This window comes from Macaca nemestrina, chromosome 7 (genome assembly GCF_043159975.1).
Source record: "Macaca nemestrina isolate mMacNem1 chromosome 7, mMacNem.hap1, whole genome shotgun sequence".
Classification (NCBI taxonomy): Eukaryota; Metazoa; Chordata; class Mammalia; order Primates; family Cercopithecidae; genus Macaca; species Macaca nemestrina.
The window spans coordinates 52,948,027-52,973,559 of NC_092131.1; the positions used below are offsets into that span (position 1 = coordinate 52,948,027).

The 25,533-nt window shown below is 44.8% G+C and overlaps 1 pseudogene; it reads left to right on the top strand.

The window, feature by feature from the left end:
- Positions 1-21,875: 21,875 nt before the first annotated feature.
- On the top strand, positions 21,876-21,969 carry LOC112426691 (small nucleolar RNA U3; annotated as a pseudogene).
- Positions 21,970-25,533: the final 3,564 nt, after the last annotated feature.

Sequence of the window (25,533 nt, forward strand, 5' to 3'; positions counted from 1 at the left end):
CCAAGATGGTGCCATTGCACTCCAGCATGGGTAACAGAATGAGACTCCGTCTCAAAAAACAAAAAAGAAAAAAAAAAACTCTAGTGGGACTTATATCTGGAAAATCCTTCTCCCACTCTCTCATTGCGCACAGATTGGCTGCTAGAGTCGTAATTTCTCATGTTAGTCTGGGGTGAAATTGGATTACCCTAGTTGTGGACCTTGCACCCAGCAGCCTCTTTCAGAACCTCCTCCCCAGTGTTCACGTGGTTAGGGAGTCTTCTCCTCAGCAGTTGCTTTAATTAAGGCAGGCTGCTGTCTGGTGACTCATCTGGGGCCTCAGGAGGCTGCGTGGATGGCAAGCTGCCCTCTGTTCCCTCGCTCCTCTCCCCTCGCCCTCCTCTGTGGAAGTCCTGCCAGGAAGCCCATGGTCCAGCTCACGTCTCTGCTTAGGTGCCTCTGGCATATGTTACCTAACCAGGGCTAAGACTGGTTTTATCCTACTTCAGACAGTCCAAACAACTCTGAACCTCATTTTCCAGCAGCTGAGTGGCCCTAGGACCCAGGGCCTGTCCGCCTTTGCCTGTCCACACGCCCACGCTGACCACCGCCCTATAGGTCAGAAGCAACCACTCCACCCCCCCTCCCCCCCTCCCCCCCTCCCCCCCTCCCCGCCTCTCAGTAGGTCTCTTCTCTCAGCCCCAGTGGCCTGCTCCACTCAGGAATCCAAGCCTGTGGAGGATTGAGCCAGGCGTCCCCGGCTCACGCCTGCAGCCCCGTGATGCTGCCTGATGACTCACCCTCATGCCCATGACTTCCTCCCACGCTTTATTTCAGGAAATGACTTTCAAGAATGGTCTCGATTTTTTTTTTTTAAAACAACAGAAAAATACTTTTCACCTACAGGGAACAAGCGACAATCCCCAATGCTATTAACTGCCCCCACCCCTCCAAAAGAGGCTTTATAAAACCAGGCTAACAAGGACAAGGAAGGGGCAAATAGGGCTGTCCTGGTGAAAGTGGAAGACTGTTAACCATTTTGCTTCAAATAGGATAGGAAAGGAACAAGGGCAGTCAAGAAGTATGTAAACCTGAGAGAAATCGCATGTTAAGAAAAGCTCATCCAGCTACTTTAAGCGCCATCAAGTCTCTATGCCCAGACAAATTGTCCTTGGGTGTGGGTTGCAAATTTTTTAGTAGTATGTAAATCTTAGAAGAACTCTAATTAAAAATTGCCAGCCCGGCGCGGTTGCTCACGCCTGTAATCCCAGCACTTTGGGAGGCCGAGGTGGGTGGATGACCTGAGGTAGGGAGTTCAAGACCAGCCTGGCCAACATGGTGAAACCCTGTCTCTACTAAAAATACAAAACTTAGCCAGGCATGGTGAGGCACGTCTGTAATCCCAGCTACTCAGGAGTCTGAGGCAGGAGAATCGCTTGAACCCGCAAGACGGAGGTTGCGATGAGCCGATCGTGCCACTGCACTCCATCTAAAAAAGAAAAAATACCAAAGAGGCTGGGCGCAGTGGCTCACACCTGTAATCCCAGCACTTTGGGAGGCTGAGGCGGGTAGATTGCTTGAGGTGAGGAGTTCAAGACCAGCTTGGACCACATGGCAAGACCCCACCTCTACAAAAACACAAGAATTAGCTGATTGTAGTAGTGGGCGCTTGTAATCCCAGTTACTGGGGAGGCTGAGACAGGAGAATCACTTGAATTAGGAGGCAGAGGTTGTAGTGAGCCAAGATCAAGCCACTGCACTCCAGCCTAGGCAACAGAGTGAGACTCTGTCTCAAAAATCAATAAAAGATAAAAACACGAAATAAATAATTTATGAATCTACATTTAAATTAAAATTCATTTAGCATTCACTTCTCATAAAGTCAGTCTATGAAAAAAATTCCATTTTGATGAACACAAAAATTTGAAATAATATAGGCATAATCATTGCAATCTTTTATCAAGCTCAGCATTTAATTTACTTCCATCTATTGTTTTAGTTGCAAAAGATAAACAAATATTTAAAAACAGCTTGCCTTATCATCTGTCTCATCTTTAAACTGATTCAATTTGGAAAAGGAATACCAGAACATTTTTTAACTTTGAAAGTGAATTATTAAGACTATTGAAGCTGGATGCCATGGCTTATGCCTATAATCCCAACACTTTGGGAGGCCAAGGCAAGAGAATCACTTGAGTCCAGAAGTTTGAGATCAGCCTGGGCAACGTAGTGAGACTTTGTCTGTGCAAAAAGTTTATAAATTAGCTGGATGTGGTACTTGGGAGGGTGAGGTACTTGACCTCACTTAAGTCTGGGAGGTCAAGGCTGCAGTGAGCCTAGATCGTGCCACTGCATTCCAACCTGGGTGACCAAGGAAGACCTTGTCTAAAAAAAAAAAAAAAGACTATTGAATTTCCTGTCCTAAATAAAAAGCTGGACACAAAATACCCAAAACTTTTCATAAGCGGTAGAGCCTCAGGGCGGGTGCATCGCTCGTGAATGCACAACTGAGGCATGACAAGAATATGAACCAAAAATCCTGAGCCTTGTGCAGCAGTTGTCTTCTTGGGAACATTGTTGCAGGAACAGATAGAAAAGACCAGGGCAGACCCATAACCTTCCTAATCAGTGGCACAGCTCGGTAATTTTTGGTGATAGAAGTCAGAATGGTAACAAGAGGCGATGCTTGTGACTTGGAAGGGACACGAGGAAACTTTCCAGAGTGTTGGACACTGTCTGTATCTTGATATGGGTAGTGATTATATGGAGTATATATGTGGGAAAATTCATGAGCTATACACTTAAGAATTGTGCATTCTGCTGTAGATTAATTATACTTGAATGTCCTATTAGCTGAAAGAGTCAGTGAAAGAGAGAGGGACAGAGAGAGAGGCAGGGAGGAAACAAGGAAGGGCCCAGAAAGTTTCAATCCAAGATTTGCTCAAAAGACTGCCAGCAAAAGTTATGTGCCAGCATTATTATTATTTAGTACCTAGCACAGCTACATATTGTGTTTTTAATTGTAGGTTTTTACATTTTTTATTTTCATTTTTGTTTTATTTGTTTTTTTCTTGAGACGGAGTCTCTTAAGCCTCCCAGGTTCAAGTGATTCTCCTGCTTCAGCCTCCCAAGTAGCTGGGATTACAGGTGTCTGCCACCATGCCTGGCTAATTTTTGTATTTTGTTTTTAGTAGAGAGGGATTTCACCATGTTGGCAGGCTGGTGTCGAACTCCTGACCTCAAGTGATCCACCCGCCTTGGCGTCCCCAAGTACTGGGATTATAGGCATGAATCACCAGGTAAAGAAAAAAAAATTTTTTTTAATGGAGACTGGGTGCAGTGCCTCACTCCTATAATCCCAGCACTTTGGGAGACTGAGGCAGGAGGATCAGTTGAGTCCAAGAGTTCGAGATCAGCCTGGCCAATATAGTAAGACCCCCATCTCTAGTTTTAAAAAATAAAAATAATAAAATAATAAAAATAATAGAGATAAGGACTCCCTACATTGCTCAGGCTGGTCCTGAACTCCTGGGCTCAAGTAATCCTCTCACCTCAGCCTCCCAAAGTGTTGGGATTATAGGCATGGGCCACCATACCCAGGTTGTTTTTAATTATAGTTAAAAATTTTTTTTAAATGAAATCCAAGTATATTTAAATATAAAATTCAAATCAAATATATATAAAAGATGAAATTCAAATCACTAGTGACCTCACAATCACTCCTGGCAGTCTTCAAGAAATCATGGAAAACTGAAGAAGTGGTAGGTGACCAGGGATGAGCAAATGGCCTGAATGTCAAACCAGTGGAAAAGTCAAGCACAGCATGCCTGGTCCCAGAGCACACAGGCTTGAAGAGTAGGTACCAGGCTAGGTTCACATCCTAAGTCTGCCAGTTACCTGAGGTCCTGCAACTAGCGCCTTGTCAAATTCACAGCCCCAGTTGCCTCGTCTGTAAAACGGGTACAAGGCCATCTACCTCAGAGTTGGAGGCGGATTGAGAAGATAGCTAAAATGTCCAGTACAGTTAGCCAGCCCCCAGCCAAATGTTAGGTTTCTTTTCTGCTCTATTCCATAATGCTATACAATATGCTGGATTTAGAGAGGATATGCCTGCCTTCAGGAAGGCATGCCTTCTGACTGTTTTCCAGAGGCAGAGATGAATTTTCGTCTCACCATCCACAACCACACCTGGCCCTCCTTGCTTGAATGAGACATTCCAGATGTCAATGATACCGTCCACAGGCCCCTGATAGTAACATTCCACACAACTGGAGGTGCCAGCCATCCTTGCCTTGTAGAGAAAATGATCAGAATGTGAGTGGAGCAAGCCAGTTACCCTACTTCCTGTTTCCACCACTGTAGGAGCGGAACATAAATGTGTCAAAGAATGGAAGGAGCTGCTCTTGCCTTGCTGGGTTTCTCCTTCCTTCTCTTTTCTGTCGCTCCCAGCCCAGTTCAGGAAGCAGGAGAAAAATAACCAAAGGCAAGAAGACAGAAAGCATCTATTTCCCCATACTTTGACCACAAGAGTGAAAACAAGTGTCTCATTGCTAATTACATGTCAGGTTGGTGATGTCCTGGCGGGGTGATGTGTACACTTTGGAGACAGGTGTGGCCGTCACACCAGGGTGTTAGTCTCAGTGTTCTTCAGCAGAAGCTCCCCAACTTGATCTATCAGAAGCATTTACTCATAGGGACTAGAATTTAGGTCTCAGGGCCCAGCGTCCCCCTTCAGATCATGACCTCAAAGAAATGGTTTTGAGCTGCAAGGAAAACAAGCCAGGCTACCAAGACTTGTCTGTGAGTCTTCAGGTGCCAGGAAGCCTTGCCTCTCAGGTGCTGCTGATCTCTAATAACCTGGACTTTCGTCTTCTAGTTTCAGAGGTCTAAACCACTCATGCCCTGAAAATATCTCAATTCCAAAGCATTCCTCTTTGCCTGGGTAAACCGGGGTATGAACGGCTACCTTCTGCTTTGATAAATTCTGTTCAACTAGGAATTTGAAGACACCAGAAACTTGGGAAAGACTTGCTGAGAAGTCACCGCCCCATCACCTTTTCCTGATCTTAAGGGTCAGCCCAGGGCTAAGCACTGACTGGTCTTGTGTTCTGGCACTGGGGCTGCATTCACCTTTTATTTCACGCTCACAGAGTAGGGAATGCTTTTGTGAACCGGCCTTGAAAAAGTTTTACAGAATCCACACTCTAGATGTTCTCTGCCTGTCCTGTTGGCCTGTTATGTTTCAAGAATGTGACCCAACAGCCTCCACACCCAGATGACTCAGCCCTAGCTTTCATGAGTGTTTTTCAAGCCTTTCTGGGGCAGGGCCTCTTCAGTCATGTCAGCCAGGTGCTCCCCAGGCCAGCACTGCCCTGCCCCTGCGTGAGCCAGGTTGGGAGTTTGGAAACTGCTCCCCATAGGAGGCCAGAGAGGAACGTGGATCTTTGTCTGTTTCATTCCTCAGCAGCTCCCTCTTGACCCCAGGAGGAAAACAAGAAGGTTAACCAGGCACAACCCAGAGGTATAAGTCAGAGGTTAGGAAAAACGTACATGGTGGGATTGGTTTTAGAGCTGGCCACCTGGCTTCCTGTTGCTTTGAGAAAAAGACAGTTGATATCAACTAGGGGTTGTGTGAAGAAGCCTGTCTTTTAGCTAATTGGCCTTTGATGTGTGGGACATTCAAGTTGCTCGAAAAACAAAGCCAAAAAATAAAAAATTGTTAAGCTCCTGGGGATAAAATGGAAGAAATAAATAGTACTTAGCAATGCAGAGATTCTCAGAGACTGGCTAAACAAGAGATGGAGGAGAAAAAGAGATTCCTGTGCTCTAGAGCCATGACCAAACTGGATAAACAGCCTCAGAAGAGACATTAATGAATTATCTTTAAACGTGTGCTCCTCTTTGAAAAGGAATTGCTTAGGGAAGGTGTATGTCTTAATTACTACTCTTACTAAATGGGAAAACTTTAACCGATTCTTGCTCTTTGGTAAAGATGATTAGATGTTAAAAGTTCAGGCCTCCAAATACATTCCATTTATTAGTGATGCAATAATGCAAATACATTCCATTTATTAGTGAGCTGTAACAAAAGCAGACTTAAACAATGATTACTTTTATGAAAAGAGATGAAATGCAAGTGCAAGTCACACATTCACCAATGACACTTCGGTTTGCTGCACGTTATCTGTGAATCATCTAACATGAAACAGCTGTAAGCCCTCTCTGCTCTAAGGACATAATGAGTTCTGCCAGGAACTGCAACCCAGCTTGTGGTCTAGTTCCTGACAGAATTTGCATAATACGTGCTGTTGCCAACCAGGCCTATCCTGCAGGGTGGCTATTCATGCCCTCCTGCAGGCCCTGGAGTGGACATATTTTGGGCAGGCTCTGGCCCCAGCAGGAAGCACAGGCCTCCTGGCTGCTCGTGCCAAAGTGTTGCCTGATTCCTGGCCACACTCATAGGTTTGTTTGCTTTGTTGGAGGAGGGCCTTTTAATTTGATATAATTTCAATCTTGCAGAAAAATTACAAGAACAATAGAAGGAATTCCTACAATCCTTTATCCACAGTCACTGATGGTTTGCATTTTTGTCTTATCATTCTCTATCCATAAATATGTATGTATATATACACTATATATTTATATATATTTATTATATATGTTTATGCATATATATATATATATATTGCTCACTGAACCATTTAAGACTAAATTGTTGGTTGGGCGCAGTGGCTCATGGCTGTAATTCCAGCACTTTGGGAGGCCAAGGCAGGAGGATTGCTTGAGGTCATGAGTTCGAGACCAGCCTGGGCAACATAGGGAGACCCGTCTCCACCAAAAATAAAAAAGTTAGCTGGATGTGGTGGCATGTGCCTGTGGTCCCAGCTATTCAGGAGGCTGAGGTGGGAGGATCACTTAAGCCCAGGAGGTTGAGGTTGCATTGCAGAGTGAGCCATGATCATGCCACTGTACGCCAGCCTGGGCAACGGAGCCAGACCTGTCTCAAAAAAAAAAAGAAAGAGTAACTTGAAAATTTCAGTGTGCTTTTTTTTTTTTTTTGAGATGGAGTCTCACTCTGTTGCCCAGGCGGGAGTGCAGTGGTGCAATCTCGGCTCACTGCAACCTCTGCTTCCCGGGTTCGAGTGACTCTCCCACCTCAGCCTCCCGAGCAGCTGGGATTACAGGCGCATGCCACCATGCCCGGCTAATTTTTTGTATTTTTAGTAGAGACAGGGTTTCACCGTGTTAGCCAGGATGGTCTCGATCACCTGACCTCGTGATCTGCCCTCCTCAGCCTCCCAAAGTGCTGGGACAAAAAAGACAAAAAAGCAAACCATCAGTGACTCTGGATAGAGGATTATAGGAATTCCTTCTACTGTTTTGTAGAGACCCTGTCTCTAAAAAAAAAAAAAAGGGAAGGGGGTGCTGGGACAGGGTCTCACTCTGTTGCCCAGGCTGGAGTGTAGTAACACAGTCCTAGCTCACTGTAACCTCAAACTCCTGGGCTCAAGTGATCCTCCTGCCTCTGCCTCCCAAGTAGCTGGAACTACAGGCACTTACCACCGTGCCTGGTAAAGTTTTACATTTTTTTTCCAGAGATGGGGTCTCATTATGTTGCCCAAGCTGGTCTCAAACTCCTGGCCTTAAACAATCCTCCCACTTTGGCCTTCGGTGTGCATTTTCCAAGAATAAAGACACTCTCTTATATTCCCTTACATTTTCTTACATGGTACAGTTAACACAATCAGGAAATTAAGCATTAATACAGTACCACTATCTGTCTCATCCATTGCCCTAACAAAGCTCTTACTTTTTTTTCCTGTGTCCAAGATCACACAATAGCATTTTGTTGCCAGGTCTATTTATTTTCCTTCTCCAAGCATCTTAGTGGAAGGCACATGATATTGGATATTGGATATTGGTTTATGCCAATATAGTGATGTAAGGTTTGATGACTTGATTAAAGTCGTGTCTGCCACTGTGGAGTTATTATTTTTCCTTTGTAACAAATCAGTAATTTGTGGCAGCATACTTTGCAACTGTATAATTATCCTATTTCTTATCAAACATGTACTCACCAGTTTAGCATTCATTGATGATTTTCTCTCTTCATCATTCCTTCTATATTTATTAGTTGGCATTCTACTGTAATGAAGAGATTTCCGCCAGGCATAGTGGCTCACACCTGTAATTCTAGCACCTTGAGAGGCCAAGGCAGGAGGATCACTTGAGCTCAGGATGTTGAGACCAGCCTAGGCAACATAGTGAGACCCTATCTCTACAAATAATTTAAAACAAAAATTAGCCAAGCATGGTGGTACATGCCAGTAGTCCCAGCTACTCGGGAGGCTAAAGTGGGAGGAATGCTTGAACCCAGGAGACCAATGCTGCAGTAAGCTATGGTTGCGCCACTGCACTCCAACCTGGGCAACAGAATGAGACCCTGTCTCAAAAAAAAAAAAAAAAAAAAAAAAAGAGGCCGGGCGCGGTGTCTCACGCCTGTAATCCCAGCACTTTGGGAGGCCGAGGCGGGCGGATCACAAGGTCAGGAGATCAAGACCATGGTGAAACCCCGTCTCTACTAAAAATAGAAAAAATTAGCCGGGCGCAGTGGCGGGCGCCTGTAGTCCCAGCTACTCAGGAGGCTGAGGCAGGAGAATGGCGTGAACCCAGGAAGCAGAGCTTGCAGTGAGCCGAGATTGCGCCACTGCACTCCAGCCTGGGCGACAGAGCGAGACTCCGTCTCAAAAAAAAAAAAAAAAGAAAAGAAAAAAAGAGAGATTTCCCCTCACTTCCATTTTTAAAAAATGCATTCATTTATTTATATCTATATGGATTCTTATTTTCTTCAATGGGATAAGGCCCATTACAAATAATATCCCATTACCGATTGTTTCCGATTTGGCTAGTAGGAGCCTCTCCAAACTGGCTTCTGAGTCCTTACAACATCCCATTTTTCTTGGAGCACTTCCTTACATTTTGGCACAAGATGTTTCAGGCTAATCCTCTCCAGCTTTTCCTGCTCCAGCTTTGGAATAAACCATATCTCAAAGATCCCTGGTTCCTTTAGTGAAGCATGGTATTTTAGAAACCAAGACCTGGCTGCTTAACACGCTCATTCCTATTGGTGTGTCATTGCTTGTAGGCCCTGGCAGCAGACAGGATTAGGCAATAGATTATACACACACATATATACACACAGAAATATCTACAGAGACATAGATGTATATTAGAAAACATGAATTCCTACTGACTAACTCCAGTTCCAATGCAATAAACTTTCCATATTGGTAACTTCTTTCCCCAACAATGAAAAATCTGGTTCACCTAAGCCTTAAGAATACACAGAATTCTTAAGTAGTTTCAGAATTGCTAGTCCATAGCTCTGCTAAAAGTAAACCTAACCAGAATTCAATTTGCTAACTTTTTTTTTTTTTTTTGAGACGAAGTCTCGCTCTTGTCGCCCAGGCTGGAGTGCAATGGTGGGATCTCGGTTCACCGCAACCTCTGCCTCCTGAGTTCAAGCAATTCTCCTGCCTCAGCCTCCTGAGTAGCTGGGATTACAGGCGCCTGCCACCAAGCCTGGCTAAGTTTTTGTATTTTTAGTACAGATGGGGTTTCACCATGTTGGCTAGGCTGGTCTCAAACTCCTGACCTCAGGTGATCTGCCTGCCTTGGCCTCCCAAAGTGCTGGGACTACAGGGCTGAGCCATCGTGCCTGGCCTGCTCACTTTTTTTTTTTTTTTTTTTTTGAGACGGAGTCTCGCTCTGTCGCCCAGGCTGAAGTGCAGTGGCCGGATCTCAGCTCACTGCAAGCTCCGCCTCCCGGGTTTACGCCATTCTCCTGCCTCAGCCTCCCGAGTAGCTGGGACTACAGGCCCCCACCACCTCGCCCGGCTAGCTTTTTGTAATTTTTAGTAGAGACGGGGTTTCACCGTGTTAACCAGGATGGTCTTGATCTCCTGACCTCGTGATCCGCCCGTCTCGGCCTCCCAAAGTGCTGGGATTACAGGCTTGAGCCACCGTGCCCGGCCACCTGCTCACATTTTTAAAGGTAAAATTATATATATAGAAATGCACAAGTCCTAAGTATACAATTCAACAATGTTTTATAAATAGATACACCCTTGTGACTTATACTTTTTTTTTCTTTTTTGAGACAAGGTCTCATTCTGTGCCCAGGCTGGAGTGTAGTGGTTGACCGTGGCTCACTGCAGTCACCACCTTCTAGGCTCAAGTGATCCTCTCACCTCAGCCTCCTGAGTAGCGAGGACTACAGGAGCACACCACCACACCCAGCTAGTTTTTGTATTTTTTGTAAAGATGGGGTTTCACCACGTTGCCCAGACTGGTTTCAAACTCCTAGGCTTAAGCAGTATGCCTGCCTTGGCCTCTCAAAGTACTGGGACTACAGACATGAGCCATCATACCTGGCCCATACTTCTTTCCTTTCTTCTGCGTCTGCTTCTTCTTCTCTTTCTTTTTCTGCTTCTTCTGTTGCTTCTTCCTTCTTCCTTTTCTTTCTTTTTCTTTTTTTTTTTTGGTAGAGATGGGTTCATGCTATGTTGCCCAGGCTGGTCTCGAACTTCTAAACTCAAGCAATCCTTCCTGTCTCAGCTTCCCAAAGTGCTGGGGTGACAGGCAGTAGCCACCATGCTCTGCCTACATCTTGCTTCTTTTTTTCCAATTTCATGATGGTTAGTCTTCTCTTCCAGTGACAGAGGAGACAGGAGCCTGAGACAGCAGCTGGTGAGGGTTCCTCACAAGGGTTCCTTGTGAGCATAACTGAGATAGACAGGAACCATGTGTCTTGTGGGTGATTACTAAATGTGAAACCACTCAGCCCACCCAGAAGATGTGGCACGTGGCCAGAGTTGGGAGGACAGAGAGAAGGTAGGTGGGCTCCTACGCATCCTGAAATGCTTACGAATGACTCCCAGCAGTGCAAAGGCAGGACCTCTATGGTGCAGGGTAGAAACTAAAGTTCCTTAGAACCAGGAAGTTAGGCCCAGATTAATATTTAGATAACAGTGGGGTTGTAATACCTTATTTTCCAGGCTCCCTAATGAAAAGAGTCAGTGTGGTTCAATCATGAGAGCTTCTGAAGAGGCTCTTTGACACGAAGGCACTTAGCTCTGCTCCTCATGTTGGCCCTTGACTATGTTAACAGTTTAATAAGCAGTTGCTTGTTCTGTCTGTGGCTTTGGTGTGCTTGAATTCCTCCCAACAAGGCTAAAAGCTCCTCAAGGGAGGTGACAGTGTCATGCATTTTTCTGTTTTCCTATCTTGTCAGGTGACCAGGAAATGTCTAGTGGATACTTCTGAATTGAATTGAGTCTTCTTAGTCACCTTGACAAGTTCTTGTTTCTATTGTATCTGACTTCCTAGTGAGTAGGCACTCACACTGGCTGAATACATCATAAACCAATTCCACTAAATGGTGGCTAATCAAATTGTTAGCCATTTCAGGAATCTGTATTTTAGGAGATGACAATAATGAATGGGCAATGCTTAGTAATCCAAGTAGAATTGACCCCAAAGTGGAATTACAGGCAATAGGGAGCTGGGGGGAGAAGGACTTTGAAGAGCAGGGGGCTCCTTGCTGCCTCACCAGTCATGCCACATCCCCTGTGTCACTCTTCCCTGAGGTCGTCAGAATGTTGGGCCATAAAGGGATCATTATCGTTTTCTGATGGATCTCCTTTGCTCTCCTGACTCTTCTCTTTCCTATTCAATTTTAGTTTACTTCCTCTAGTCCAACAGCAAATTGGCTGTAGCACCTTCTTCTAAAGAGCCCTGTAGACACCAGCATCTCTTGCCAGGATCACCTAGTGCAAACCCTGTAAGCGTTCTGCTTTCATCCCCTCTAGCAAGACTGTGCAGACACTAGCAGACAGGCAACCAGGGCCTCTGTAGGGCTGGGTCCCCTCCACCACAGGCCAGATTCATTCTGGAATTTGGTTCCAACTCTGTAGATCCTAGATTTGCTCAGGTGCTCAGTGGTGCCAGTTCTGCCTCTGCCTGCCTTCCTCTGCTGCCCTGACCCTGGTATAGCCCTCACTGACTCTTACCTAGATTATTTTAACACCTACTTCCTAATGAGTCTACCTGCTGCTGGCTGTGGTAAGATGTAAAACTATTCGGCCATGAACCCAAATTTACGATTAGCCTCCTACTGGGGCCACCACTGGCCCACTACTCCTTGAGAGGTATGTGCAGGTGACAAGTCTACGGAAACAGACCACTTAGAACTTCATCCAAACAAGCTAGACTGGGCCACAGCTGAACTTGTTGGGGGGTCTTGTTTGGATCCAAGGCTAATGGTTGTCTCGCAATCTTGGCTTCAATTAGAATCATCTGGGGAAATTTAAAAACTACCAACGTTTCATGATGAAATGTTGCTGTGTTAAAACAAATCTTTTAAAAAACAAAATAAATAGGCTGGGTGTGGTGGCTCACGCCTGTAATCCCAGCACTTTGAGAGGCCGAGGCAGGCAGATTACTTGAGGTCAGGAGTTCGAGACCAGCTGGCCAACATGGTGAAACTCCATCTCTACTAAAAATACAAAACAAATTAGCATGACATGGTGGTGGGCACCTGTAATCCCAGCTACTCTGGAGGCTGAGGCACGAGAATCACTTGAACCCAGGAGGCGGAGGTTGCAGTGAGCTGAGATCATGCCATTGCACTCCAGCCTGGGTGACAGAGTGAGACTCCATCTCAAAACAATAAAATTTTTAAAAAATAAATAAATAATAAATACCAATGACCAGCCCCTACTCCCCAAGTTTTGACTTAATTAGATTAGACTGGGATGAGGTCTAAGCATGCTTATTCTTTTTTTTTTTTTTTTTTTGAGACAATCTCACTCTGTTGCCCAAGATGGAGTGCAGTGGCTCAATCTCGGCTCACTGCAACCTCTGCCTCCTGGTTTCAAGCAATTCTCCTGCCTCTGCCTCCTGAGTAGCTGGGACTACAGGCACATGCCACCATGCCCAGCTAATTTTTGTATTTTTAGTAGAGACAGGATTTCACTATGTTGGCCTCGCTGGTCTCAAACTCCTGACTTCGTGATCTGCCCTCTCGGCCTCCCAAAGTGCTGGGATTACAGGTGTGAGCCACCACGCCTGGCCTATTCTTTCCTTTGAAATGAACTTTCATAAAAGCACAAAAGCACTTAAGTCCAAAAAAAAAAAAAAAAAGTTACAAGTTCATTATCAATATGTTTTACATATGATTACAAATTTCCATTACAGTTTTAATTGCTGCAAAATGTCCAATGTAGCAAGCACCTGCCATTTGTTGAAGGTTTGTTTCCAATTTTTAGCAATTATAAAAGAAATCATAATGAGAGCAACTGTCACATACATTTTCTTTAAAAAATACTTCCTTAGGAAAAATTCTCTGAAGTTTTATTGCTGAACAAAATGGTATGAAAATATTTTTGGCTGGGCAAGGGGCTCATGCCTATAATCCCAGCACTTTGGGAGGTTGAGGTGGAAGGATCGCTTGAGGCCGGGAGTCCAAGACCAGCCTGGCCCAATGTGGTGAACCTCATCCCTACAAAAAAAAAAAAATTAACAGGGCATCATGGCGTGTGACTGCAGTCCCAGATACTCAGGAGGCTGAGTTGGGAGGGTCGCTTGACCCTGGGAGGTCGAGGCTGCAGTGAGCCATGATCAGCCCAAGTGACAGAGCTAGATCCTATCTCAAAAAAAAAAAAAAAAAAATTAAAAAACATTTTAGACTTTGGTATTGTCAAACTGCTTTTCAAAGGGTTCTTAGCCAATTTACACTCATTCCAGGATAAAAGAAATGTTCTATTTATCTAGCATTGGATATTATTTGCTAAAATAACAAAACATTTATTCTATACTTCAGCGTATATGTCTATACACTAAGCAGCATAAATGACATCTCGGTTAACAATGAACTGCATATATGATGGTTGTCTCATAAGATTATAATGGAGCTGAAAAATTCCTATTGCCTAGTGTCATCATAGTTATTGTAATGTAGTAGCACGGCACATTACCTTTTCTATGTTTAGATGTGTTTAGATACACAAATACCATTGTGTTAGGATTGCCTACAGTGTTCAGTACAGTAACATGCCATATAGGTTTATAGCTTAGGAGCAAGAATAGGCTTTATAGTATATCCTAGCTGTGTAGTAGGCTATATCATCTAAGTTTGTGTAAATAAACTCTGTGATGTTCATCTAATGACAAAATCATCTAACAATGCATTTCTCAAAACACATCCCTGTCTCTTATAAGTGATGCATGACTATACGTGAGGCTTACGTATTCTTTAAAAGCTCCCCAGGCAATTCTAAGGAGGAGTCTCGGTAGAAAACAACAGTAGTCTTCACTGGAAGTCAGCCAAATTATTGTACCCTCTTTTCCTCAGCTCCTGGAGACCTTTTGCTCTGATAGCAAAAGGCCCAGGAAAAGAACCACAAGGAAGGCTGGGCAAGGTGGCATATGCCTGAAATCCCAACATTTTGGGAGGCTGAGGAAGGAGGATCATTTGCATCCAGGAGTCTGAGGTCTCACTATGTTGCCTAGTGATATCATAGCTATTGTAATATAGTAGCACAACACGTTACCACGTACCACTTCACCTGGCTAATTTTTTATTTTTTGTAGAGATAGGGTCTCACTGTGTGCTCGTAGTGCCAGCTACTCAGGAGACTGAGGTGGGAGGATCTCTTGAGCCCAGGAGGTCGAGGCGGCAGTGGGCCGTGATTGCACCACTGTACTCAGTCTGTGAGTATCTCAAAAAAAAAAAAAAAAGAAAAAAGAAAACAAAAACAAGAACAAGGAAATGGGCACTAAGGGAGAGATGAGGTTTCTTTTTTTTTTTTTTTTTGAGATGGAGTCTCGCTCTGTCACCCAGGCTGGAGTGCAGTGGCAGGATCTTGACTCACTGCAAGCTCTGCCTCCTGGGTTCACGCCATTCTCCTGCCTCAGCCTCCTGAGTAGCTGGGACTACAGGCGCCCGCCACCATGCCTGGCTAATTTTTGTGTTTTTAGTAGAGACGGGGTTTCACCTTGTTAGCCAGGATGGTCTCGATCTCCTGACCTCGTGATCCGCCCGCCTCGGCCTCCCAAAGTGCTGGGATTATAGGCGTGAGCCACCGTGCCGGGCCAAGAGGTTTCTTCTTAAGGCCTAGGGTCAAGCCAAGCCATCCTCTCTGAGTTTTACTGGGAAGGGGTTCTTCTCTAGCCGCCTGGGTTTGGAAAGAGACCCAGGAAAGGGAAAACAAAACAAGAAAAGGACATGCGGTGCATAGTCAGGAGCTTAGATCCTCCACCCCAGCTCGCAGTCTGTTTCCCAGCCCTTGGCCCTGACTCCCAGAAGCCTCTGGCTGTGCTAACATCCCCATCAAATGTGCTTCCATGCCTCCTCCATACTCCATCCCCATAATTTTTATGGGGAAGCACTATTGGTGCATCCTAAATAACAGAAATAAATATGGCAAAATTGGAAAGTTCCCCTCACTGACCCCCACTTCCACTCCCTTGCCCAGAAATAACCTGATAATAGTTTAGTGTGTATCCTTCAAGACCTTTCTCCCCCTCCTCCTCCTTCTTCCTAGACGTTTTTCTATAAGTTTATCAAGTCTAACATGTGAAATAGTGTGTATGTGTGTGTGCATACAAATTGTTTTAATCCATACGTGGGATCATGCTATATGTAGTTTTCTCCAACTTGCTTTTATCATTAACAACATAGCATAAACTTCTTTCCATGGTGGTTAATATAGAGCTGCCTCATTCCTTTTCATGGCTGTGTGATAATCCATGGTATATGATTTTATATATATATATATGTGTGTGTGTGTGTGTGTGTGTGTGTGTGTATATGTTTGTGTGTGTGTGTGTATTTTTTTTTTTTTTTGAGACAGAGTCTCACTTTGTTGTCCAAGCTGGAGTGCAGTGGTGCAATCTCGGCTCACTGCAACCTCCACCTCCCAGGTTCAAGTGATTCTCCTCCTGCCTCAGCCTCCAGAGTAGTTGGGACTACAGGTGCATGCCACCGTGCCCAGCTAATTTTTGTATTTTAGTAGAGACAGGGTTTCACCATGTTGGCCAGGTTGGTCTCGAACTCCTGACCTCAAGTGATCCACCTGTCTCAGCCTCCTGAAGTGCTGGGATTACAGGCGTGAGCCACCACGCCCAGCCCATTATGTATAATTTAACACTTCCTGTTGCTGGATGTTTTCGTTGTTTCTCTTTTTCTCTTTGATGACAATGCTATAATGAACACCTTTGTATATGTCTTTGTGCCATCTACCTGGCTTTGAGTATTGCCACCGCCAGAAAATTCCTGATGTTGGGCCCCAATTAAGCAAGCAGACCCCAAGGTATCTCTGCTGCCCGCAGGACTCCTTTAGACTCTGGCAGAACAGCAGCCTGCCTCAGTTCCCACACTATGAACCTGCACTTGTGGTTGAAAACGCACCTGTGGCACAGCCTGGCAGAGAGTTCTGAAAACCGCCCCTCGCCCCATCATGGAGCGGTGCAAGAATTACAGACACATATCCCGTGCCCCTCTGGCCACTGGGAGGAAAGAAAGAGGGTCAGTTCCTCTGAAAGCAATCTAGCTGGAGAAAGTGTGCAAGTGGATTTCTAGCAATGTTTTTCAGGATTTTTACTCTTCTGCTTGTGGAATGGGAGAGAATCAGCGAGATGGAGGATACGAGGAGCTCAAGTGGCAGTAGCAGTCCAAGCCAGCAGAGGGAATAAGGGAGTGTGTGTGTGAACGTGTGTATGTTTTGTGTATATGTGCGTGTGTGTGTATTATGTGTGTATGTGTGCATGAGTGTGCGTGTGTGTGAATGTCTACGTATATGTGCATGTGCGCATGTGCATGTGTGTATACGTGTGTATGTGTGTGCGTGTGTGTGTATATGTGTGTATGTGTTTTTGTGTGTGTGTGTGTAGTGTGTAGCCATGAACAGAGACAGCCAGCCCCTGAAGGAACATGTTGTACTTTTGTCCTTTAATATTTTCAAGCCTGCTGGTCTTGCAAGAAGCAGTAAGAGCTAATGAGGAGCAGGTGTACTTGGGGAAACAGGAAATCTGGTTCCATTTATGACTTCACTGCGGCCTGCCATGGAGTTTTGAGCAGCTTTACTTTGCTGCTCCATTTCTCATCTCTCTCTTCTTTGGAGGTACCATCTGTACCGTTAGGATGCAGGAGTTGGGTTTCTTGCTTTTCCTGAAAATAGTACTAGTGTCATTGGCTGTTAAAAGTGGGATATGGGGGCCGGGCGCGTGGCTCAAGCCTGTAATCCTAGCACTTTGGGAGGCCGAGACGGGCGGATCACGAGGTCAGGAGATTGAGACTATCCTGGCTAACCCGGTGAAACCCCGTCTCTACTAAAAAATACAAAGAAACTAGCGGGGCGAGGTGGTGGGCGCCTGTAGTCCCAGCTACTCGGGAGGCTGAGGCAGGAGAATGGCCTAAACCCGGGAGGCGGAGCTTGCAGTGAGCTGAGATCCGGCCACTGCACTTCAGCCTGGGCGACAGAGCGAGACTCCGTCTCAAAAAAAAAAAAAAAGGGGGATATGGGCCAGGCGCAGTGGCTCACACCTGTAATCCAACACTTTGGGCGGCCGACACGGAAGGACTGCTTGAGCCCAGAAGTTCAAGACCAGCCTGGGCAACATAGTGCAACCTTGTGTCTACAAAAAAATGTATGACTTAGCCAGGTGTGGTGGCATGCATCTGTTGTCCCAGCTATTCAAGAGTGCAGGCGGTTGAGACTGTAGTGAGTTCTGAGCTTTGCCATTTGTGTAAGATGTTTGCTGCATCTGGCCTGCCCACTTAAAAAGACGAAGCCTTGCTCTGTCGCCCAGACTGGAGTGCAGTGGCACGATCCCGGCTCACTGCAACCTCTGCCTCCTGGGTTCAAGAGATTCTCCTGCCTCAGCCTCCCAAGTAGCTGGGACTATTGGCACATGCCACCACATCCAGCTAAGTTTTGTATTGTTAGTAGAGACGGGATTTCGCCATGTTGGCCGGGCTGGTCTTGAACTCCTGACCTCAGGTGATCCACCCACCTCGGCCTCCAAAAGTGTAAATTCTAAAACTTTATATTAATTTTGTGGAATTTATTCACATTGCACATAGATCTTGTTATTTATTCTCATTACTATATGGCATTCCATTATATAAATATACCATGTATTTATCCATTCTATGTGGATGGAATTTGAGGTTTTCTTCAGTTTGGCTATTACAAATTATGAACTATCTTGCACCTATCTTTTGGTGCCCGTGTGCATACATTTATGTCAGCCAGATTCCTAAAAGTAGAATATCTGTGTCACAGTGTAGGCATACAGTCAGTTGGTGGACACTGGAAATCGCAGTGTATGAGAGTTAGGAACATGTTTTTGATAGGAGAAAGAACACAAGGCTAAAATCAGGCCCCAGGCTTCTGGTCCCCTCCCAGGGTTGGCTTACAGGGAAGCCAAAGCAAACCACTACCCTCTGTGTCTCCTCAACTGTAAATTGGAAATAATTAGTACCTGCTCTGTTCCTTGTGGGGTGGGACAACTTTCCGCAAAGACTCGCACTGCACAAATGTAGGCTGTCATTAAAACAGAAGCAGAGGAGGAAGGAAATTTTAATGATTAATGAGAACTAAAGAATAACTATACTTATGTGAATTTCCACCTCCAATTAAGAATCCACAGATTAGATGAACTGCTCTGGTAGGCAGCATTGTATTGCCAGAGGGGCCTGCAGATTTATTCTCTCAAACCACATGAAGTGCAACCTTCCAAACCTGTCCTCTCTATTTTGTTACAAGATTCCTCAGCTATCTGGAGGTCCAGGGTTCCTCTCAGTTTCTTCTCTCAATCTCTAAATACCCCAACTTCCTCCTTCCCCCAGCATCAGCCTGTGTTTGCCTGATCTGGAAAAACTGGGCTCTGCCTTTTTGGACCAGCTATAATACACTAGAAAAGCCAAAGGATAAAATCATCCCATGTCTTCTTATTATTGTGTTTAACTTTTTTTAAAAGATGGGGTCTCACTATGTTGCTCAGGCTGGTCTTGAACTCCTAGGCTCAAGCAGTCCTTCCACCTTGGCCTCCCAAAGTGCATGGATTACAGGTGTGAGCCACTGCACCCTGCCCTTCTTGCATTATTGAACATAAACATTAAGTACTGCCAATGAGGTGCTTTGGTCCCACAGTGATACTAAAATTTCACAGGCGTTTATTCTATCAAAGGTTGTGCTAAGCTAAATCAGAGGCTGTAAAAAATAGTTAGGCTGAGGCAGGCGGATCAACTGAGGTCAGGAGTTTGAGACCAGCCTAACTAACATGGAGAAACCCCGTCTCTACTAAAAATACAAAATTAGCTGGGCATGGTGGTGCATGCCTGTAATTCCAGCTACTAGGGAGGCTGAAGCAGGAGAACTGCTTGAACCCGGGAGGCAGAGGTTGCAGTGAGCCAAGATTGCATCATTGCACTCCAGCCTGGGCAACAAGAACGAAACTCCGTCTCAAAAAAAAAAAAAAAGTAATTAATTGAAAGTAGTGTCCAAATCTCATCCATCCTATTGGTTTCCACGTACATAGTAATACGAGTATGAGGCAGTGCCCTCTTCTGGCCAATGCTACACTTGCATGGCTGTGGCTAAAGGATTGCCAACTCATGAGACTGGTTTTTCACCTGTGGCAGGCTCATCTTGGGGTTATCATCAGTCTTGAGTGAATCACATTTGAGGATTCATCCTCCCCTTTCTCTTCCAAGAAAAAATGAAAATGATGACTGATTTTATGCGTCAACGTGGCTAGGCTAGGGTACCCAGTCATTTGGTCAAACAGTAGTCTAGATGTTGCTGGGAAGACTGTTTTTTGTTTGTTTTTTTGAGACGGAGTCTTGCTCTGTCGCCAGGTTGGGGTGCAGTGGCACGATCTCGGCTCACTGCAACCTCCACCTCCTTGGTTCAAGCAATTCTCCTGCCTCAGCCTCCCGAGTAGCTGGGTCTACAGGATGTGCCATCACGCCTGCCTAATTTCTTTTTTTTTTTTTTTTTTTTTTTTTTTAGTAGAGACGGGGTTTCACCATGTTGGCCAGGATGGTCTCAATCTCTTGACCTCGTGATCTGCCCACCTTGGCCTCCCAAAGTGCTGGGATTACAGGCGTGAGCTACCAATCCCGGCCTATTTGTTTTTTTTTTTTGTTGTTGTTGTTGTTTGTTTGTTTTGAGATGGAGTCTCGTTCTGTTACCAGGCTGGAGCGCAACAGCGTGATCTTGGCTCACTGCAACCTCGGCCTCCTGGATTCAAGAGATTCTCCTGCCTCAGCCTCCCAAGTAGCTGGGACTACAGGTGTGCGCCACCACGTCCAGATAATTTTTGTATTCTTAGTAGAGACGGGGTTTCACCCAGGTTAGCCCTGTTGGCCAGGATGGTCTGGATCTCTTGACCTCGTGATACACCTGCCTTGGCCTCGCGAAGTGCTGGGATTACAGGCATGAGCCACCGTACCTGGCTGAAGATATTGTTTTAGATGTGATGAATATTTAAATCAGTAGACTCTGAGTAAAGCAAATTACCCTTCATAACGTGGGTTGGCCTCATCCACTCAGTTGAAGGCCGTAAGAACAAAGACTGAGGTTTCCTGGAAAAAAATCCATTCTGCCTCAAGACTGTAATATAGAAACCCTACCTGAGTTTCCAGAGGGCAGATTTTGAATTTAAGATGGCAACACTAACTCTTCCCTGTGTAGCAGGATGAGCCACAGACAAAACTCCTCAGACACCGGATTAAAGAAGGAAGAGGTTTTTTATTCGGCCGGGAGCCTCAGCAGACTCGCGTCTTAAGAGCCAAGCTCCCGGCCGAATGAAAAACCTCTTCCTTCTTTAATCCGGTGTCTGAGGAGTTTTGTCTGCAGCTTGTCCTGCTACACCTGAATTTCTGGCAAGCTGGCCTGCTCTGCAGATTCCAGACTTACCAGTTTCCACAACTGGGTTAGTCAATTCCTTAAAATAAATCTGAGTGTGTGTGTGTGTGTGTGTGTATCCCTATGTGTTCAGTTTCTCTGGAGAACCCTGATACAAAACACAACTCCAAAACCTATTTTGTGGCAGTGACATCATATTTAAATAACTATCAAGGGACCTGAAGTATAGTAGTTCACCTTCTGGGTTCCAGTTTAAGTCCTGGTCCCACCCCACTTACTAGTTTCATGAGCTTTTATTTAATTATGCTTAGTCTTGGTTTCTTCATTTACGTATGGGAGAAAATGGTAGTATTTGGCCAGCGCAGTGGCTCACACCTGTAATCCCAACACTTTGGGAGGCTGAGGCAGGCAGATCGCTTGAGCTCAGGAGTTCCAGACCTGCCTGGGCAACATGGTGAAACCCCGTTTCTACAAAAATTAGCCACGCATGGTGGCACATGCCTGTAGTCCCAGCTACTCAGGAGACTGAGGCGGGAGAACCACTTGAGACCAGGAGGTGGAGGCTGCAGTGAGCCATTTTTTGTGCTACAGCACTCCAGCCTGGGAGACGAAGTGAGACCCTGTCTTAAAAAATAGTAGTATTTGCTGAATAGGCTGTTGCAAAAATTAGACAAGAAAACATGTGCACTTAAAATAGTATCTCACTCAGAGTAAGTACTCAATAAAAGTTAGTAGTTACTAAAATTATTGTGGGAAGCTGTCACAGAATGGTAATTTACAAAGTGAGGAAAGCTAGCTAGTTTAGTTCCCTTTCCTCCCCAACATTTCTCTCCCAAATCTCTCAGGCACAGACATTTCACTACAACCTATTCCTGGCGTATATTATAAATTATCATACATTTCTTCTGAAGTGTCCTATCTCTTCCTATAGGAATCAATCAAATTTAAAAGCTGGGTTCCAAGACTATACTTTCAGGGATCATTTCTATAGTTTGTTACTAGAGAAGTTTCTCTGAAGGTGTAGAGCAAGAAGATTCCAAATCCAAATTGAGAACAAAATCATCAGTGAAAGCATTATTACGTCACAAAGCCAACTTCAGTACATCTTGGTAGTCATTTAAAACAGTAAAGTTATTTTTTAAGTCTTTTTTTTTTTTTTTTTTTTTGAGACGGAGTCTCACTCTGTCACCCAGGCTGGACTGCAGTGGCGCCATCTCGGCTCACAGCAAGCTCTGCCTCCTGGTGAGAGGTGAAGCCAGTTGAGCTTCTGTGTCAGGTGGAGACTTGTAGAACTTTTGTGTCTAGCTAAAGGATTGTAAATGCACCAATCAGTGCTCTGTGTCTAGCTAAAGGATTGTAAGATGGACCAATCAGCACTCTGTAAAATGGACCAATCAGCGCTCTGTAAATGGACCAGTCAGTGCTCTGTAAAATGGACCAATCATCAGGATGTGGACGTGGCCAAATCAGGGAATAAAAACTGGCTACCGCCGCCAGCAATGGCAACCTGGTTGGGTTGTTTTTGATGCCGTGCATGCCTTGTTCTTTTCACTTTTCACAATAAATTTTGCTGCTGCTCACTCTGGGTCTGCACTACCGTTGTGAGCTGTAACACTCACTGGGAAGGTCTGAGGCTTGACTCGTGAAGTCAGCAAGACCACGAACCTACTAGAAAGAAGAAATTCCAGACATATCTGAACATCTGAAGGAATAAACTCTGGACACACCATCTTTAAGAACTGTAACACTTACTGTGAGGGTCTGCAGCGAGAATCCACGGGAAGGAACCAAGTTTGGACACACTGGGTTCACGCCATTCTCTTGCCTCAGCCTCCGGAGTAGCTGAGACTACAGGCGCCCGCCGCCATGCCCGGCTAATTTTTTGTATTTTTAGTACAGAGGGGGGTTTCACCATGTTAAGCCAGGATGGTCTCAATCTCCTGACCTTGTAATCCACCTGCCTCGGCTTCCCAAAGTGCTGGGATTACAGGTGTGAGCCACCTCACCCAGCTTTTAAGTCTTAATAATGGGATTTCCATAAAACTTAATCCATACTCCACAATGCAACTTTTTATAATCAATTAAATTGGCAGGTTTGTTTGCTTCCTAACAATTTTGAAGGACTTTAAGAAAATTTGGCTGGTCAAAACCTATTTTTACGTTTAGCCAAATAGTTATTTCTAGATGGAGGGATTTGGGTTCATTTATGTTTTCTTTTTTCTTTGAGTTTAGTTCAGCAATGCACCAGAAGGACTGACGAGACTCACTGGTTGGCTAGGCGTGGTGAGTGACTCATGCCTGAAATCCCAGTACTTCAGGAAGCCAAGCAGGGTGGATTGCTTGAGCCCAGAAGTTGGAGACCAGGCTGAGCAACATGGCAAAATCCTGTCTCTACAAAAAATTAGGCGTGGTGGCACACACCTGTGGTCCCAGCTACTCGGGAGGCTGAGGTAACAGGCTCACGAGAACCTGGGAGGTTGAGGCTGCAGTGAGCCAAGATCGTGCCACTGTACTCCAGCCCGAGTAGCAGAGCAAGACCCTATTTCAAAAAAATAAATTTAAAAAAAGAATAAATGGCAGGTTATGTACTCACTACTAAGGTTTATTATAGCAACATATACATAGCAAAAGCAGTAGGAAAAAGACATGCATCAGCAGGGTCCAGAGAGGTTCAACACAGGTTTCCAATGTCTTTTGTTGTCTGAGGCCTCACAGGAATACTCACTGTCTTGAGCAGTTAACGGCAGGGACATGTGTGGAATGTCTTTGCCTGTGAAAGACTGTCTGAATCTCAGAGTCTAAGGCTTTTATGAGGAGCTGGTAATGTAAGTATATCCTGCTATGCAATTAGCCATGGCAAGCAAAACTCAGGACCCTAACAATGAAACCTCAATCTTGATGTTTATGGAAAGCAACCTGACAAACCAGTATGGCATGGTTCATTGCTCCAGCTGTGTATAACAAAATCACCAATCAATAATACAAAGAACTCTCTAAGGATTATATTCCCAGTGATTGGCCAAGGGCTAATCATGGATCCCTTGGAAACCGGCAAGGTTATGCAACCTGACCTGCTATGTTAACTCTTTCCTCACAGTCTATATTTTCTTTTTTTTTCTTTTTTTTTTTTTTTGAGACGGAGTCTCGCTCTGTCGCCCAGGCTGGAGTGCAGTGGCGCTATCTCGGCTCACTGCAAGCTCCGCCTCCCGGGTTTACGCCATTCTCCTGCCTCAGCCTCCCGAGTAGCTGGGACTACAGGCGCCCGCCACCTCGCCCGGCTAATTTTTTTGTATTTTTGGTAGAGACGGGGTTTCATTGTGTTAGCCAGGATGGTCTCGATCTCCTGACCTCGTGATCCGCCCGGCTCGGCCTCCCAAAGTGCTGGGATTACAGGCTTGAGCCACCGCGCCCGGCCCCACAGTCTATATTTTCTAAAATGTCTGTAATTAACATATACTACTTTTATAATCAGAAAAGTAGCTATTAACATAAAGGCATCCAAACATAATGATTTTCTTTTTAGTTATTTAATGATGCTGCTTTGTAAGCTCAGTACTTTTTCCTGTAGTCAGCAGAGCTGCTAAAAGAGTATAGTCACCCTACTAGACATTTCATAGATGCCCATTAGAGCGTTTATATGCTTTAGGAAAACCATAAAAACAGGCATGAAAGAGCATGTAAAACCTAGGAGGAACCACAGCAACATCTAGTTCCACTTCCCCATCTTCGAGACGAGGAAATGGGAATTCTGAACAGTGAAAGGACTCTCTCCAGGTTCTAAACCTTAGGGTTTTCAACTAAAAACCTTTCTTGGAATTGCTGAAATGTTTGCTCAGTTGCTTCTGAATGTCTTTACCATGGGCAGAAAAAGCTGGAGCCCTGAATGATGAGCTCACCTGGACCAAGCACACATAGTTTGTCCCTCCTTCAGTCTGAATAGTGACTTCCCTTCCTCCCGCTGCCCCAGTGGCCAGACAGGATCCCACGTCTAGAGCATTGCCGACGCTATTGGGTCAGTGTTCCAGCTTGGATTCTAGCAAGAGGATAGGTTCATCTTCACTAAATTTTCCTTTTCTCTCACCTTCATTTACTCTCTTGTAAGTTGCAGGGAGTTGTCCATGTCTCTACTACAATGCAAATTCCTTTTAGGTCTCCCAGACCAGGTCTTACGGTGGTTATGACTGCAGGTAGTAAAGTCAAATGGTCCAGGGTTTGAATTCTGTTTTTGCATCTACTTGTATGATTTGGCTTATGTTTGGGGAAGTTACTTAATAAAAATAGTAGTACCTCCCTCCTAAGGTTACTGGGAAGAGGAAAGGAATGTCTTTCATGTAATAACTCTCGACTAGCATAGGGCTTGGCATATAGTAAATGTTCAATAAATATTAGCTATTATTTTTTAATAGATGCTCCATTTATTTTGGAAAACTCTATTCTCTGATTTTTAAAACCATTTTATTGAAGTAATTGACATGTAGTATAAACTGAACATATTTAAAGTATAGAATATCTGTTTTGACGTGTATACACCCATGAAACTATCACTATAATCAAGTTAATGAACATATCCGTAACCCCTAAAAATTTTTCTTTTTCTTTTCTTTTCTTTTTTTTTTTT